This window comes from Rhinolophus sinicus, chromosome 3 (assembly GCF_057876585.1).
Source record: "Rhinolophus sinicus isolate RSI-liver-muscle chromosome 3, RSI-T2T, whole genome shotgun sequence".
NCBI classification, from domain to species: domain Eukaryota; kingdom Metazoa; phylum Chordata; class Mammalia; order Chiroptera; family Rhinolophidae; genus Rhinolophus; species Rhinolophus sinicus.
Genome location: NC_142503.1, coordinates 157,427,951 through 157,443,347, shown reverse-complemented (window position 1 = coordinate 157,443,347; position 15,397 = coordinate 157,427,951). Strand labels below are relative to the sequence as shown.

Sequence of the window (15,397 nt, the reverse complement as noted above, 5' to 3'; positions counted from 1 at the left end):
CATTTCCAGGACTGACCCATAAAAACCTCCCATGAATGCGCTCCTCTTTCCCGTTCCACCAGCTAGATGCCAAAGCCCAGGGGATCTTGAAAGCCAGCACTGAAGACAGCAGACCCTTTTCCACCACCGTCAACATGGGTTCCAGAAGAACTGTGCAGAGCCCTGCCTCCCCCACCCAGGAGCATCACAGGGGATTATTGTAAGGGAGAAATCAACTTTTGTTATAGCAGCTTAGAATTATCCTAGCTAATACACATCCACTTTACAGAGGAGATTAAAGGCTGAAGAGTTACTCATTTGTTCAAAACGATCCCTCACTAGATACTAAATGTCTGGAAGAAATGAAGCTGCTCAAGGATTCTACAGCAGTTCTAAATTGTACAGTCCTTTAGGAAGTGGGAGAGCAGCAGTGGTCTTAGGTACTCTGGTTTGGTTCTTGCTACGGTGACACAGCAGTGCCACACTGGGAAGGATGCTTGGCGGCTTGCTTCTCTTCATGTTTCCCTTTTCTTGTCAAGTGCAGATGGACAGCCTGGTTCCCTGATAGCAGAATGCTGCGACAGCTTTCAGCACTCTCGTGCTGATGGAAATCGCAATGGTGGCTCGGTTTCCCTGGTGCATGACTGCGGTCCTCTTAAGGCTGAGCACCAGCGTGCTTACATTGCAGGAGTCTGTAGCATTTGCATGCCTTTTGCAGATGTGCTCTGCGAATGCAGACATCAGCAACCACTGGATTACAATCAAATAGTCTCATCAAAAGGTTAGCCTAGAGAGGGTAGGGCATCTTTACAAAGGGCTAAGAGGACAAGAAGGTTAAATGTATAAAAGGAATTCTGGAAGATGAGCTCCAAGGGCTAGAGTGGATTACTGAAGTAGGCTTTGAAATAGTCTGTCTTTTGATTTATCTATTTAAAATTACAATAGCACAACATGCTTGTTGCGACAAATTCCAACAATACTGAAGTATGCCGGGTAAAAACGTTGAAGTTCAGCTTGCATCCGAAATCTACTTCTCCCAAGTAATTTACCATTGTTGAAGCTGGTATGCATCCTAGATGTCATTAAATATAACCCCAAATTTGCAGCTTTTCAAAGGGCTTATCAATCTATGCAGTATCAGCTAATTACAGCTAATGTTTGTCAAGTTTTACAGGTGCCAGTCATTGCTCTAAGCACTTTTCTTGTGTTTTCTTATCCTCAAAACAATGCCTTGACTGTGATGCTGTTACCAACTACATTTCACAGGTGAGAAAACAAGTACAGAAGGATTGAGACACAGGCCACACACTGAATGTATGGCAAAGCCAGACTTGGACCGCGGGCGGTTTGACTGCAGAGCCCAGGCAGTAATGACTCAGCAATTCCACCTTTCAGCTCGTAAATGGTGAGTTACAGAATGGGGGTACAGTCCATTCAATGGACCATGGATGAGCCCAGTTATTTTAGGGTTAGGGATCTGGAAACAATGCCATTCAAATATTGACTGCTACTACATTTTAAATTTCCTGAGCCTCAGTGATTTCCACTATAAAACACAGCTAACTTCACAGATGTTGCTGGCTGTGTTAACGAGTCAGTGATTCTAAAGGGTCATGTAAATGAATAAAATGATCCTATGTATCTGAAAAATCAGCTTATTTTCAGTTGTGCTCCATCTCAGTGGAAGAGTCACTGGAAGACAAAGGGCTGCTGAGATTACTTTGCTGCTTGTATTAGGGATAATTTAATTTCCTATATGTTAAAGGCTGTTAATCCTTGATTTTCGCTTTTCCCAGCAGATACAATCGCTCCCTTTTGGCTTTCTAAACACCCTGTGGGTCCCCATAATCCACTTTGCAATGATTACTCTAAAGTGTTCTGCTTAATTCTTTCTAAAAATTATTTTGTACTTACCAGTTTGTATCTCCGCAAGATTTTTATTGTAGTTAATTTACCAATAATTTTTCCCTTGTACCACTAAGAGGCGCTGTTCATTGTTTTTCTTTTCTTTCTTTCTTTTTTTTTTTTGGTTGGGGGGTAAGGCTGCTTCCCTTCTGTGCTAGTATCTGAGTAGCTGAAATGTGGCCTTTTACATACTACCCTTAAAATGCATCCAATTATTTGAGACGAAACAAACAAGCAAACAAAAAACCTTAGTATTAAACAATACATTAATTCAAAGAACTCAAAGGTTCAGATGCTCCAAAATTACTTAGAAACTAAGCTTCATTGATTAATACAAAAAGAAAAAGAAAATCCATTAAGTCTTAAGAATAAGACTGAAAATCCTTAAGAATAAGACTAGTAGACAATTCAGTTATATGGATAGCCATTTATAATTCAAAAATAGAAAGATTACTATTTATCATTTAATTTTTTCTGTATTGATGTTATTTGATGAAATTAAATGTTCACGCATCTTGTCGGATTCTTACTACAAGTGGAATACAAGTCATGGTATATAGTTATTTTATTGGATGGATGTATTGCAAGGAGTTTTCTTGTTTATTTTACTATATTATTACTGCATATGTTTGAATTTGGGAAAGTGAATTCCATTTTATGTCTTAAAATGGTAGACTATGAATTTAAAGTCTTATAATTACAATAGAAAAGTTGTGAAAAAATGGAAGAAAAAGGAGTACGTAGCAATGATCCTAACCTCTACGAAACCTTCCAGGTTTGGGATGAATATAAACAAAATATTTAAATTTTCAATTTAACTTTTATTTAATAAAGTAAATGTATATTAAACTATACTTTTGTATCTGGTTTTCAAGGAAGAAGAATGAGGGCTGAAAGGTAAAATTACACTTCTACTTAACTTTCTCTACATTTTAGGCCTGAGCAAGTACACTGTATCTGCTTGTATTAGATTTCTATTGCTGCATACCAAATTACTACAAACTTAGCAGCATGAAACACACTCATTTATTATCTCAGTTTCTATAGGTCAGCAGTCTGGGCATGGCCAAATTAGGTTCTCTACTCAGGGTCTCACAACACTGAAATCAAGGTGTCGGCTGGATGATTTCTTTCTGGAGCTTGGGGTTTTATTTCAAGCTTGCAGGGTTGATGGCAGAATTCAGTTCCTTGCAATAGTAGACTGAGGCCCCTGCTCTCTTGCTGGCTGTTAGGCAGGGACTCCTCTAAGCTCCTAGAGGCCCCCCCTTATAGTTCCTTCCCATATGGATCTTTCATATGACCGCTCATACTTTGAATCTCTTTTCACCAGAAGAACCCAATCTCTTTAGGGTCTCACCTGATTAGGTTAGACCCACTGAGGATAATCTATTTTAAGGTCAACTGATTTGGGAATTTAACTGCATCTGCAAAATCCCTTTACAGCAGCATGTAGATTAGCATTTGAATAATCTAGAGAAGGTGAGTATACACCAGGGCACAGGAATCGTGGAGGTTACCTAGGAATTCTGCCCAACTGTCTTAGTCCATTCAGGCTGCTCTAACCAAATGCCCCAGACTGGGGAGCTTGTAAACTTCAGAAATTTATTTCTCACAGTTCTGGAGGTTGGCAGTCTGAGATCAGGGTGCCAGCATGGTTGGCTCAGGGCCGTCTTCTGGGGACAGACTTCTTATTGTATCCTGATGTGGCAGAAGGGGCTAGGGAGCTCTCTGGAGCTTGTTCATAAGGCACTAATCCCATTCACTAGGTTCCACCCTCATGACTTAAATACCTCCCAAAGGGCCCACCTGCTAATACTATCACCTTTGGGGTTAGGATTTCAACATACAAGTTTTGGGAGGACACAAATATTCAGACCATAGCACTACAATAATAATTTTATAGTAAACATTTGATCTCAATAAATTATATCTAAAACGATGGTATTTATTAAGTATCTGAGGACAGCATAAATGATGTTTATAAAAAAAAATGAGAGAACAAAGCTAGTAATTTAGAGTTTATAACAAAAGTGAATGAATGATAGATAATACTGCCGTGGTTGTTTCCAGCTAAGGGGGAGAAAACTCCATCAATACAAACCCACATTCTATTAATCTTAAGTAGCAATGATTTCCACTGGGCCCAGAATTTACTCAGGAATCACTGCATAGAGTCTAGCTCCCTTTGCTAGCATAGGATCAACTTAGAGAGGGCAGTGTGTCTGGGGGTTCGGGGTTCTTCTGGGTAGGAAGAACCTACATCTCCTTTTGTCTCACCCCTCAGTTCCTACCTAAGAGGAGTGCTGCTGTATCTCCCAGATTAGAATCCTTTCTTAAAACCCCACTGTGACAGGTGATAGGAAATCCTGGCATTTTTTGAAGATTTGAATTTTAAATATAAAATGTCATCATTATCATAGGCGTCCTTTATTGTGTGTCTGACTCAAGGGGATTTGTGCCATATCAAGCCTGGGAAAGTGGGAGGCTGCTGGTATTTGCTGCCTGTCTTCCATGTGGGATTGTGATGGGGTCAGAGCCATGATTAAGGAAACGTCTCTGATTGTAGTGTGTGGGTGGGAGAGTTTTCTTTACATTTTTTCTATTAAATCTCATATTTTAAGAGATGTCATTTAAAACTATTCTTCTCTCCTGGAGATAAAAGGCTTGGATCTTTGATATCTTGCATTGAAACTATGAGACTCTTGTTATATTTGCCATTTTCGCCTTCAAGGCCTTATCTTGTCTGACTTGGAGTACTGAAGGCATTTTGATCCTCTTCCCGTTCTACAAACAAAGTTCTTTAATCAGCTTGAGGCATCACTATTCATCGGAGAAAAGCACTTCCTCCCTCCCTAAAGCGAATAGCACCTGCCAATCCCCCTGTCCAGAAACTTGAGAGAAGGGCTGTTCTTTGAGCCCATAAAGTGCCTATATTTCAAATGTATAGAAAATTACCTGAAACCCATTGCCTCACTGACAGACAGAGAATAGAGGCATTTATAGACTTAAAAGCAGGGCCATCGACCCACATACCCTCCAAACATATTTATTTATTTTATGGCTAGTGTGATATTGAAAACATGGTGTTTCATTTACACTGGCATTAAGTTCATCATCTTAGTAAAAAATGTAAAAAGGATAAATGACTACATAGGAAATAAAAGTGGATTGTTAATCATATTGTTGATTAATACTGAGTAGGCTGTAATAAACCACTTTCTCTTTCAAGCTATTTGTTTTAAGCTTTCTTCAATTTTAGAAGAATAGGGGGTGTATATATTTATATTTATATATATGAGACAGATATATATGATACATAACATCATATATATGATGTACTCATCATATATATATAAAATCAGTTATGATTGGCTGGGTTATGCTGCAGTAACAAATAGCCCTCAAATCTCAGTGGTTTAAAGAAACAAAGGTTTATTTCTTGCTCACACCATATGTCCTTCTGCCCTGTGTTATCCTTCCCAAGAGACCTATGTTGATGGAGGCTCCCTGTCAGTGTTTCTGCAATTGCTTGGCAGGGGAAAAAAATTAGACGAATTGTGTACTCACTTTTAAAGCTTCCAGCTGAAAATGACACAGTGACTTCTGCTCACATATCACTAGCCAAAGCAAGTCACGTGGTCATACCCAATTCCAAGGGCAGAAGACAGAGAGCCAGAAATATTTGGTGAATAGATCACACACACACACTTACACACACACACACACACACACACACACACACACATCCCCAACACACACACACTTTAACCTGCAGATTGAAAAGGGGGAAATAACTTCAGTTGTTGAAGAGAATGTACTTTGATTTATCATTGTAATATTGTTACATCAGTAAGTTTAGAATCAGTGAAAACAATGACATAGGCTATATTCATAGAACATAACAGCAGCCAATGAGAAGGATAAGAAAGACCTTTATATACAGACATGCAAATATCCCCTAGAAATACTGAGTTTTAAAAAAAAGCAAGTAGAAGAGTACCATGATCTCACTGATTTTAAAAGATAAAAAAAAATATAACTATATTTGTGTGTGCACGCACGTGTGTGTTTGTGTGTCAAGTGCGTAGGAAAGGGCCTAAAAGGTTTGTTACCAAATAGTTATAATTCATGGGGGATAGAGGGACTGTGTGGCATGTAGGGGACTATCACCCTTCTTACTTTACGTGATCGTGTATTGTTTGAATTAATCACAACCATTTATTCGTGTAGTACTTGTTGTGTTAGTTTCCTAGGACTGCCTTAACAAATCACCACACCATTCACCACAACTGTGAGAGAGTTCTGGAGCCAGAAGTCTGAAATCTGCCATGACCAGGCTCCTTCTGACGGCTCTAGGGGAGAATTCATCCCTTGCCTCTTCCACCCGCTGGTGGCTGTCAGCATTCCCTCACTTGTGACCACATTACTCTAATTTCTGCCTCCATGGTCACTCTACTTTCCCCTCTTCTGTGTGTCTCTTGCAAGGACATTTGTCATTGTATTTAGGACCCACCTGGATAATCCAGGATTATCTCATCTCAAGATCCTTAAGACCCTTTTTCCAAATAAGGTCCCATTCATAAGTTTCAGAGATTAGGATGCGGACATAATTGTTTTTTGGGGGGTGAGGAGGAGGGCATCATTCAACCCACCACATTTGTGTAATGTGAAAACACTTAGAAAGGAAAAGGTTGAAAAAAAGAAATCATTATTAATAGCAATTACTTCGAGGAGGGAAAAATTTCCAAATTTTCTATAGTGAACCTATGTAACATCTGTAGTCAGAAAAAAACAAACAGACAAAAATAATACAGCAATAATAACAACTACCACAACAAAAGCCAAACGAGGGCAGGTCCTAACTTACATATACCCTATTAACAAGTGACCCTGACCCGTCAGAACGAAGTGGAAAGGTCATATCGTCAAACTCAGCAATGGGGCCTGGTCAGGGGCTTAGATTTAGGCCAGGGGCCCTGCATCAGCCGTGGGTTCTTAGAACCCTGGACACATTAGTCTTCTCTCGTGCGAGGGAGAGTCTTACCCTGGGTGGGACTAGTGCCCAGGAAGAGCCACCCATCTCGCCAGAAGAGCAAGACACTTTCCTGGTGTTGACTTGTAGAAACTAAAATGCTTTTTCCCCAAAGAAACACCGTTCTTGAGTGGAGGTTACAAGCCTGGGCCAATTTCAGCCCACTGATGTGTCTTATTTCATCTGCACTGTGTATAAAATTTTTTCAATTTAGTTGCCAACTATTTTCACATAAAATTTTGATTTTTGGCTTCTCCTGAGCTGCCGCATTGGGCCTGCATTCTCCCGTGGCAGCCATCGCTGGAGCTGGGAGTGGCTGCTCCTTCTAGATGGGGCATGTGCAACACAGTCTTTATCATTCCGCATTTTGCTGACATGAGTCTCCTCATTTACATTGTCCACCAGGAAACTAGAGGCATTTGAGTTTGCAAACCCCTGATGAATAGAATAAAAATCGCTTTGTGGTATTATAGTGCAGTGCGTTATGGGTTAAGCGGGCTTGTGTGCACTCTTGCTTCCAGGGAAAAATGCATTCTAAGTTCCAAATAGCCAACAAATGAACCTGAAGCATGCAACCAGTTCATAAATTGGTGACTCCTCTTCAGTGATGTTTTATAGTCTGCCTAAACAAGTAATGGAAAATGCATATCCATATATGCACTCAGATATCAGAAATTCAATTCCAAAGGCTATTTGGGAATGAAGTTTCAACATTCTGCTGAGGATGATTATGTTGTCTGAGTTTGTGTGCAGATGGGCGTGTGTACACTCACGGGGACACAAACGTGCTTTTGCTCCGCTGGGGCCAGAGTTTGTCTTCCTAACACCAATGGATTGATATGTCATGAACCAAAATTAACCTCATCGTTATTGGGTTAGAACTGGGGACCTCGGCAGAGTTTCCTCCCTGGGATCTGCGTTGACTCCTGGCGGGTGTTTCCAGTGAAGCTCTTGAATTTTTAATTTAAGTTGAGTCATAGAGGTGAGAGGAAGTGGGTCGTCGGGAGTATTGCCTCAACTGGGGCTGGAGCCTTTTGGGAAGGCAGTCCTTTTCTGTAATTTCCAGAACAGATTTCTGACTTTCAAGACCTCTGTGGAGAAGAATGTTCTTAAGGTTTTCCCCTCCTAAATTGATAAGTGTTTAATGAGCAACTACTCTGTTCAGTGCACTAGGCTAGGGCACATAAAAATATTAAGACATGGATGGATGGTGCTTGCAGACCGAGGAGCTTTCAGTCTGATGAGGAAGTGGAGACACAAAGAGGCATAACATTAAATAACAGTGCAATGTTATGCAAAACAAATGAGATGCTACAGGCAACGAGCCATGATTTGCCAAATGAAGGTGTATTTGGAAGTATATGGTCAAATACACTTAGAGACTCTAAACGTACTGTCTATACCTTCAGGGAAGAGAAATATTATTTCAGGCCAGGGGATGGCCAAGTATGGAGGTAATGGCTCAACTAAGTCTAAGCAGAGCAGAAGGTGAAACGCCAAGAAGACACGTGGCAGTGGGAAAATGGAATATGGCTTTGCCCGTAACAGAAAGTTAGGTCAGAAGTTGAAAGGCAGCAGGAGTGTGGAGGATCTTAAATGACAGGATACCCAACCCTTGGCTTTGTTGCACAGGGAGTGGGGAACCCTGGAACGTTGTTGAGCAGAGGAATGGTATGATCCAAGTAGTGTATTGAAGGATCAATCTGAAGGTGATGTCAAAATGGTTTGGAGGAAGCAAGAAGTGAGGGAGGGAAGTTCCTGCAGAGGAGAAATGGCTTGACCGTGGAGAGGCAGAAGGGCTTGAAAAGATGGGAGAGACTGGGGACTGAAAGGACTTGGGGGCAGATAGATTGTAATGAAGGGGCAGGACGAGGAGCAGAGCAGCATGGTGGAGGGACGACTCCTGGTTCAGGCTGGAAGCTAGGACCACAGTGGTGCCATGGGCTAAAAGAGCCAAGGGTGCTGGGAGGTCCACTGGGAGATGGCAAGAAGTGCAGAGTGATTTGAGTCCTGCTTTGAGGCCCCGATGGCGCACCCAGATGCAATGGTGCAGCACCAGTCCCGCATTCTCAACCACTCCATGGTGGTTTCTACCTGCACGTGGCCATCTGTTTACTCACACCCACGTGCTCCACATCCCTAAGAGGACAGGACCTATTGTGGATGCTGACACTCACTTGGTAGACCGGTAAGCTATCCATGCCTCCTCCAGCTGCTAGTCAGGAGTAGTCTCAGATCCAGCAGGCCACCTACCACACATCCTTGCCTGGTTGAGTGTTTTGTAGCTGAATGATTTGAAAGATGTGTAGTAGTTATTCTAGTCTCTATCTCCATCTTTGGGAAGCCGCACGCCTCTGAAATTCAACAAGCTCTTTTGATTATGCTTCCAGGGTTCACTGCTCCAACTGTCAAAGTCCTTCCTTATGCTTACTTTATATTTCTCACCTTGAGCTTTGACCTTCACAACGGCGTTCCAATGGCCCCACCCCCTTTCAACTAGTCCCCCTTGAAGTTTATGAGCTTCTGTGTATATGGGGTGAGTAACTGTTAAAGGAAATGCCAGCAGTGACATAATTATGTTTCTGCTGAATATTCATTAATTACCACAACGCCTTCACCAGAATGGGCGGCAGCAAAGAAATTGGTACCCCAGCCCTTTGGGATTGTTGCTAAATGCAAAGACAAGAATTACCAAGTGCAGCCTGTGCTTAGGTACAATTGAGGATGCATTGTTTAACAGGATTCTGAGTAAGTCCATCCTTATTCCTTTTTATTCTTCCTATTCCTTTGTCCTCTTCAATTTCCCGTTAGACATCACGTGCCCTTTGTGCTCTCTCCACTTCCATCTGCATCTCCCTTCTTTGCCCCACACTAGTCCGCATTGATATTTATTCCCCCAAAATTACCCAGTCCACTTTGTTCTAGAAAGCTGAGACTGGTGACTGATGCAACTGTTGGAATATATAAACATGACTCTTTTTCAGGTAGCGTCTAAGATGCCAGTCTTAGAAACCTCATTTTAAAAACTATTTATATTCACAAAAGTCTATAATAGCATTTTTATTGTGTATGCCTGTGATTTGGGTGCATTTTCCCCCCATGCCTGTTTCTTATTATCGTTCAACACTGACTACAGCCTTAAATGATAATGAAAACAGAAACACTCTTTTGAAAAGGTGATGACTGCTTTCCATGCCTTTCAGTATATATGTGCTCCCCTGCCTAAAGGGGCCGGGTTAGTGTTTAAACCATCCAAATACACTCCCTTAGAACACAAGTTCATACCCTTGCAGCATTGGTTCAGAGTTTTTATTCTTCTGCATAGAGTAATTTGAATACCAGGCTGTTTAGTGTGTGTGTGTGTGTGTGTGTGTGTGTGTGTGTGTGTGTGTGTGTCTTTCAGATGAGATCTTAAAGGCCAGAGGCTCTTTGTGGCCACTGGGGACATTGGAGTTCTTGTCTTAATATCCTTGCTCTGGATTCCAGAACCTGGCTTGGCCCCAGATGTCACACATTTACCTTTAAAGAGAGATGTTTATTTGGGCCTTTCTTCCCTCAACTCCTGCTGTTTCATTGCTTCCATGATGTGACCTACTGCTTTCACCTTTTGCATTTTCAGTGCATTAAAAAAAAATCAAGTAACAAAACAGTTTGTTTCAGAGTCAAAGTGCTACAAATATGAGCTTGTTATCTGTATTCATTGTTATGAATAACTCACCAACTCTGTTGCCATGTGTATGATTGACTTGCAATTATGGGTTGTGTTTTACAGCAGCTCTTAATGGTGTTCTCCCCTGGCTGTTCCTTAAGCCAAGCCTGGAACCCCTGGGTCACATGAGAAAGGGGGGATTTTATAGACTCCACCCCGTCATTGTTGCTTTTTTTTTTTACCCAAGCCTAGATATTGGATCTGTAATTAGTGATGCAATAATAATACCTTCTATTTACTATTTTATGCCTTTTCAAAAATGCTTTACATGTTCTTATGATTGATTCTCACAAAAATGCTTTGGCACAGGCAGTGCAGATCTTATGGCTTGATTTTATAAGGAAACAGACAAACAAGGTTAAATGACTCGCCCGTGTTCTTATAGCAAGTCTAAGATGGACCTGGAACTGGAACCAGATTTTCTGATTTCAAGGTGTGTGGTTTTCCTATGGCCACTACTACATTTGTAACAAACTCAAGGCAATTTCTTTTACATACAAGATTTCATGTGATCCTATGATGACCTTACAAGGTAGAGTGAGCAGGTATTATTACCTACGTCTTCCAGATCAGGAAGTAGAAGCCCAGAGAAACTGATAATTACCAAGATAATATGGTAATAAACAAAAGAGGCAGAATTTGACCCCAAGGCTCCCAGTCCACTGCTCTTGGTGACACTTTGCTGACTGATTAGTGATACCACCACTTATTCAGTTGCCTTGGCCAAAAATTTAGATTTATCCTTTTCTCCTTTTTTTCTCTTACCCTATAGCTAAGCCATCAGCAAACCTTACTGAATCTACCTTCAAAATATATTCCAGATCAATGGTTTCTTATTACCTCCACTGCTGTTATTCTGGTCTAAGCCTTTGTCTTTTCTCACTTGGATTGCTGCAACAATCCTACAGGGCTAGTCTCCAAAGACGGTCTCCAATGAACCAGGCCTCCCAGAGTCATGTGGTTCTACAACATTGAATCTCAGCTGGTCTGTGACTCGTTTTAATCAATAGAATGTGGAAGATGTCATGCTGTGCATCTCTGGCCTAAGCATCAAGAAGCCTTTTGTACTTTGGGGAACCCTGCGCAACCTATAAGAAACTCAGCTACTTTGTTGGAAAGACTAAGTGAAGAGACCATGTGGAGAGGCCATGTGAAGAGGGGACTGGGACTGCGGGGAGTAAGGAGGAGAGTGGCCCAGCAGTCAGTGTCCCACCTGAACCCAGCCATTTCACTGTCCCCCAGACATGTGAGTGAGCGTCGTGGACATTTCAGCCGATTGTACCCTCATAGGACTGCAGTCCAAATTGATATCTCCTAGAGCGGAAGAACCATCCAGCTGAGCCCAGTTGACTCACAGAATCATGCGAGATCATGAAATGGTTATTGTTTTCAGCCACTAAGTTTTGGGTTAGTGTGTTATGTAGCAATAGATAACTGGAGTCTCCCTTGCTCCCAGTCTTAACTTGCCAGCAGTCTCTTTTTTCCACACTGAAGATTTTATTTTAAATTGTGGTAAAGTACACATAAGATAAAATTCACCATCCTAACCATTTTTAAGAGTTCAGTTCAGTACTGTTAAGTACACTTACATTTTGTGCAACCCATCTGCAGAACAATTTTCTTCTTGAAAAACTGAAACAACTCCCTATTTCCTCCTCCTTCCAGTCCCTGGCAACCACTGTTCTTTCTGTTTCTATGAATTTGACTCTTCTAGGTACTTCATATAAGTGGAATCACACAGTACTTGTTTTTTGTGACTTGTTTATTCCACTTACCATAACGTCCTCAAGGCTCATCCATGTTGTAGCATGTGTCAGAATTTCCTTTTTTGAGTTGCTTCTACCTTTGGGCTATTTATTGTGAATAATGCTGCTCTGAACACAGGTGTACGAATATCTCTTTGACACCCTGCTTCCAATTCTTTTGGATATATACCGTGTTTTCCCGAAAATAAGACCTAGCTGGACCATCAGCTCTAATGCATCTTTTGGAGCAAAAATTAATATATAAGACCCAGTCTTATTTTACTATAATATAAGATTGGGTCTTATATAACATAATATAAGACCAGGTCTTATATTTTGCTCCAAAAGGCGCATTACAGCTGATGGTCCAGCTAGGTCTTATTTTCGGGGAAATACGATACCCAGAAGTATAATTGCTGAATCATATGGTAATTTTATTTTTAATTAAAAAATTAAAAACATTGTAATTAGATGAGGATAAAAAGGATCAAATATATGGTGATGGAAGGAGAGCTGACTCTGCGTGGTGAACATGCAATGTGATGTATAGATGATGTATTACAGAATTGTACGCCTGAAACCTATGCAACTTTACTAACAATTGTCATCCCAATAAACTTTAATAAAAAAATTTTCCAAAGAGTAAAAAAAGACATTTATATAACTTATGAAGTGATCACCCCAATAAGTCTAGTACCCATGATTTTTAATTTTTTGAGGGACCTCCATTCACAGAAGATTTTAAAAGATTTTGTCATTCCCTTGCTCAAAATTTTCCGTTGACTTCTTGTTACTTTTAGAATAATATTCAACACCCCTACTATGGCCCACAGGGAAGCACATGGCCACCTCACCAGGCTCATTTCCTGCCCTTCTCCCTCCTCTGCTTTAGTCATTCTTAGCATCTTGCTGCTCCTGTCACCCCAAGCATCGTCCTCTGCAGGGATCTGGCACTTGCCCTTCTCTGCCTGAAACACTTTTCCCTGGTAACGAACGTGACCTGCACCCTCACCTCATTCAGGTCTCAACACCAATGTCCCTTCCTTCAGAGAGGCCTTCCCCCACCACCCAATTTAAAATAGCACCCTCATCATCTCTATGTCTTTATTTTCAATTTGTCATTTATCTCTATCCAATAAGTAGGGAATTTCTATGAATGGCACATACATATAATACTAACTACGTGCCTGGCACACTATACTTTACATATTTGATCTAATAGCAACCTTGTTAATTAGGTATTGTTATTATTATCTCCATTTTACAGATGAGAAAACTGAGACACCAGATGGTAAATAACTTCCCTAAAGTTGTACAGCTAGTCACTGACAGAGGTAGGACTGAAGCAAGGCAGCTGAGGTCCAGAATCCACTATATTATACTCATCTCCTTATAAATGCATATGGGTAATATATGTATATATATGCTTGTTTTTCGTCTGTCTCTCCCGCTGGGTGTAAGCTCCATGAGGACAGGAACTTTGTTTTGTTCACTGTTCCCCAGAGCTTAGAACAATGTCTGGCACATATTAGATTTTCAATAAGAATGTGTTGAATGAATGAATGAGTGAATGAATGAGGTCTTTGTATATTAAAAATAAAGGCTCTCAGTTGTATTTCTCCATGAGTTTGGTTGTGTCCAAAAAGCACAGCTAGCCAAATAGAGCAGTTATATACAGCAGATGCGCAGTAATTATTTATTCAGTGAATGATTTGTGAGCTCCTTGAGGAGAGAGACCTGTGTCTGTTTTATCTCTGTCTCCCACAGCCCCTGGCCCACTGCTGGGCTGCCCAACCTTTGCTGCTGTTGTGGAAGAGAAGAATTTATTGAGTGACTCTAGCCCACTCTGTTGTGGCAGTGAGTAGATGCACTTGTTTTTGCAGAGGTGGTTACAAGGAAACTGAGTATGCAAATTCCAGGCCAGAGGCTATGTAGAAGAGATACCATTTTCAGAATCTTTTATTTTTTTCAATCCTACACATCAAAAACATCATTTTTCATAGGATTTAGTGTCAGCTTGTTTTAGACACTAAAACAAGTTTCTGAAACTGTTTCTAAAACAGCATTTTAGAAAATACCCATGGTCTCTTTCATCATTCTTCTCCTTTTGAAGAACTTCTATAATGTAAAATATGTCTCCTCTTTTCAGCTTTTGGAAGAGCCAGACTTCAGAGGTCTCCCTGTGCCTTACATAGAGACATTGCTTCATAAACGAATGCTGAATTAATTAACTATTTGGTTAATTGTTCTCTTTAGAAGTAGTTATGAGGAACTTGGTTCCACAATTGGTTAATTTTCAATTGGGATCCAGCTGTGGTTCAACGTATTATTTTTTTCCTCTAATTTCAAATATACGTAGGAGAGTCCTTCTAAGCTACCCTTTTCACGACATTGTCATTGAAATTTCGGTCAGAAGAAAAGAAGACCAGCATCTATTGAAGAGTGGCATCAATGCATTAAAAGGTACCCTGGTGGCCTTAAAGACTTAATACAGCTTTACAAAATGGCTAATTTATACACTGGGCTACTCTAGCTCACCCTGGCGCACTTGGATCACATTATACAGAAAAATAGATGGAACACACATATAATAGGCGATGGCTGGACTCAGTTATGACCTTATTTTCACTGATAAAGACAAATCTCATAATTCACTGGTAGCAATGTCAGTCTTTTATCTTTGCCTGGACTCATGAGGATACAAGTCACATCCACTGAGCCTGTTCTCTGTGTGACAAGGAAACTCAGGCAGCCAATCATTACAAAGGTGATTCATTCATTTGCATTCAAAAATTCTGTTGGTTAAAAAGCAATAAAAGTGTTTGGGGCTCTTTTTTTTTTCTCCACTCTATAAAAAGTGGCTTACTGGTGAAATATATGCCCTCACTCATCTGGCAGAACTGCTGTAAAAATAACATTTGGCAGTAGGCAGTGGACTTTTGCTTGAGGAACTGATGTGTAGATAATATTTATACATTTCTTAGATGGTCATGGGCACTTGTCAATGCTTTCGTGTTCTAAAGACTT

At 40.6% G+C, this 15,397-nt stretch overlaps 1 protein-coding gene across 13 annotated transcripts in view; it reads left to right on the top strand.

Annotated features, from left to right (window-relative positions):
* MEGF11 (multiple EGF like domains 11) overlaps positions 1–15,397 on the top strand; it is a 368,267-nt gene that overhangs the window by 2,961 nt on the left and 349,909 nt on the right. For 12 of the 13 annotated variants that reach the window (XR_012494704.2, XR_016020868.1, XM_088797313.1 and 9 more), the window contains exon 2: positions 1,246–1,384. The gene's annotated coding sequence lies outside the window, so the exon portion shown is untranslated. Of the gene's footprint in view, positions 1–62; positions 200–1,245; positions 1,385–15,397 lie in introns of all 13 variants that reach the window. The other variant, XM_088797311.1, reaches the window with a different exon arrangement.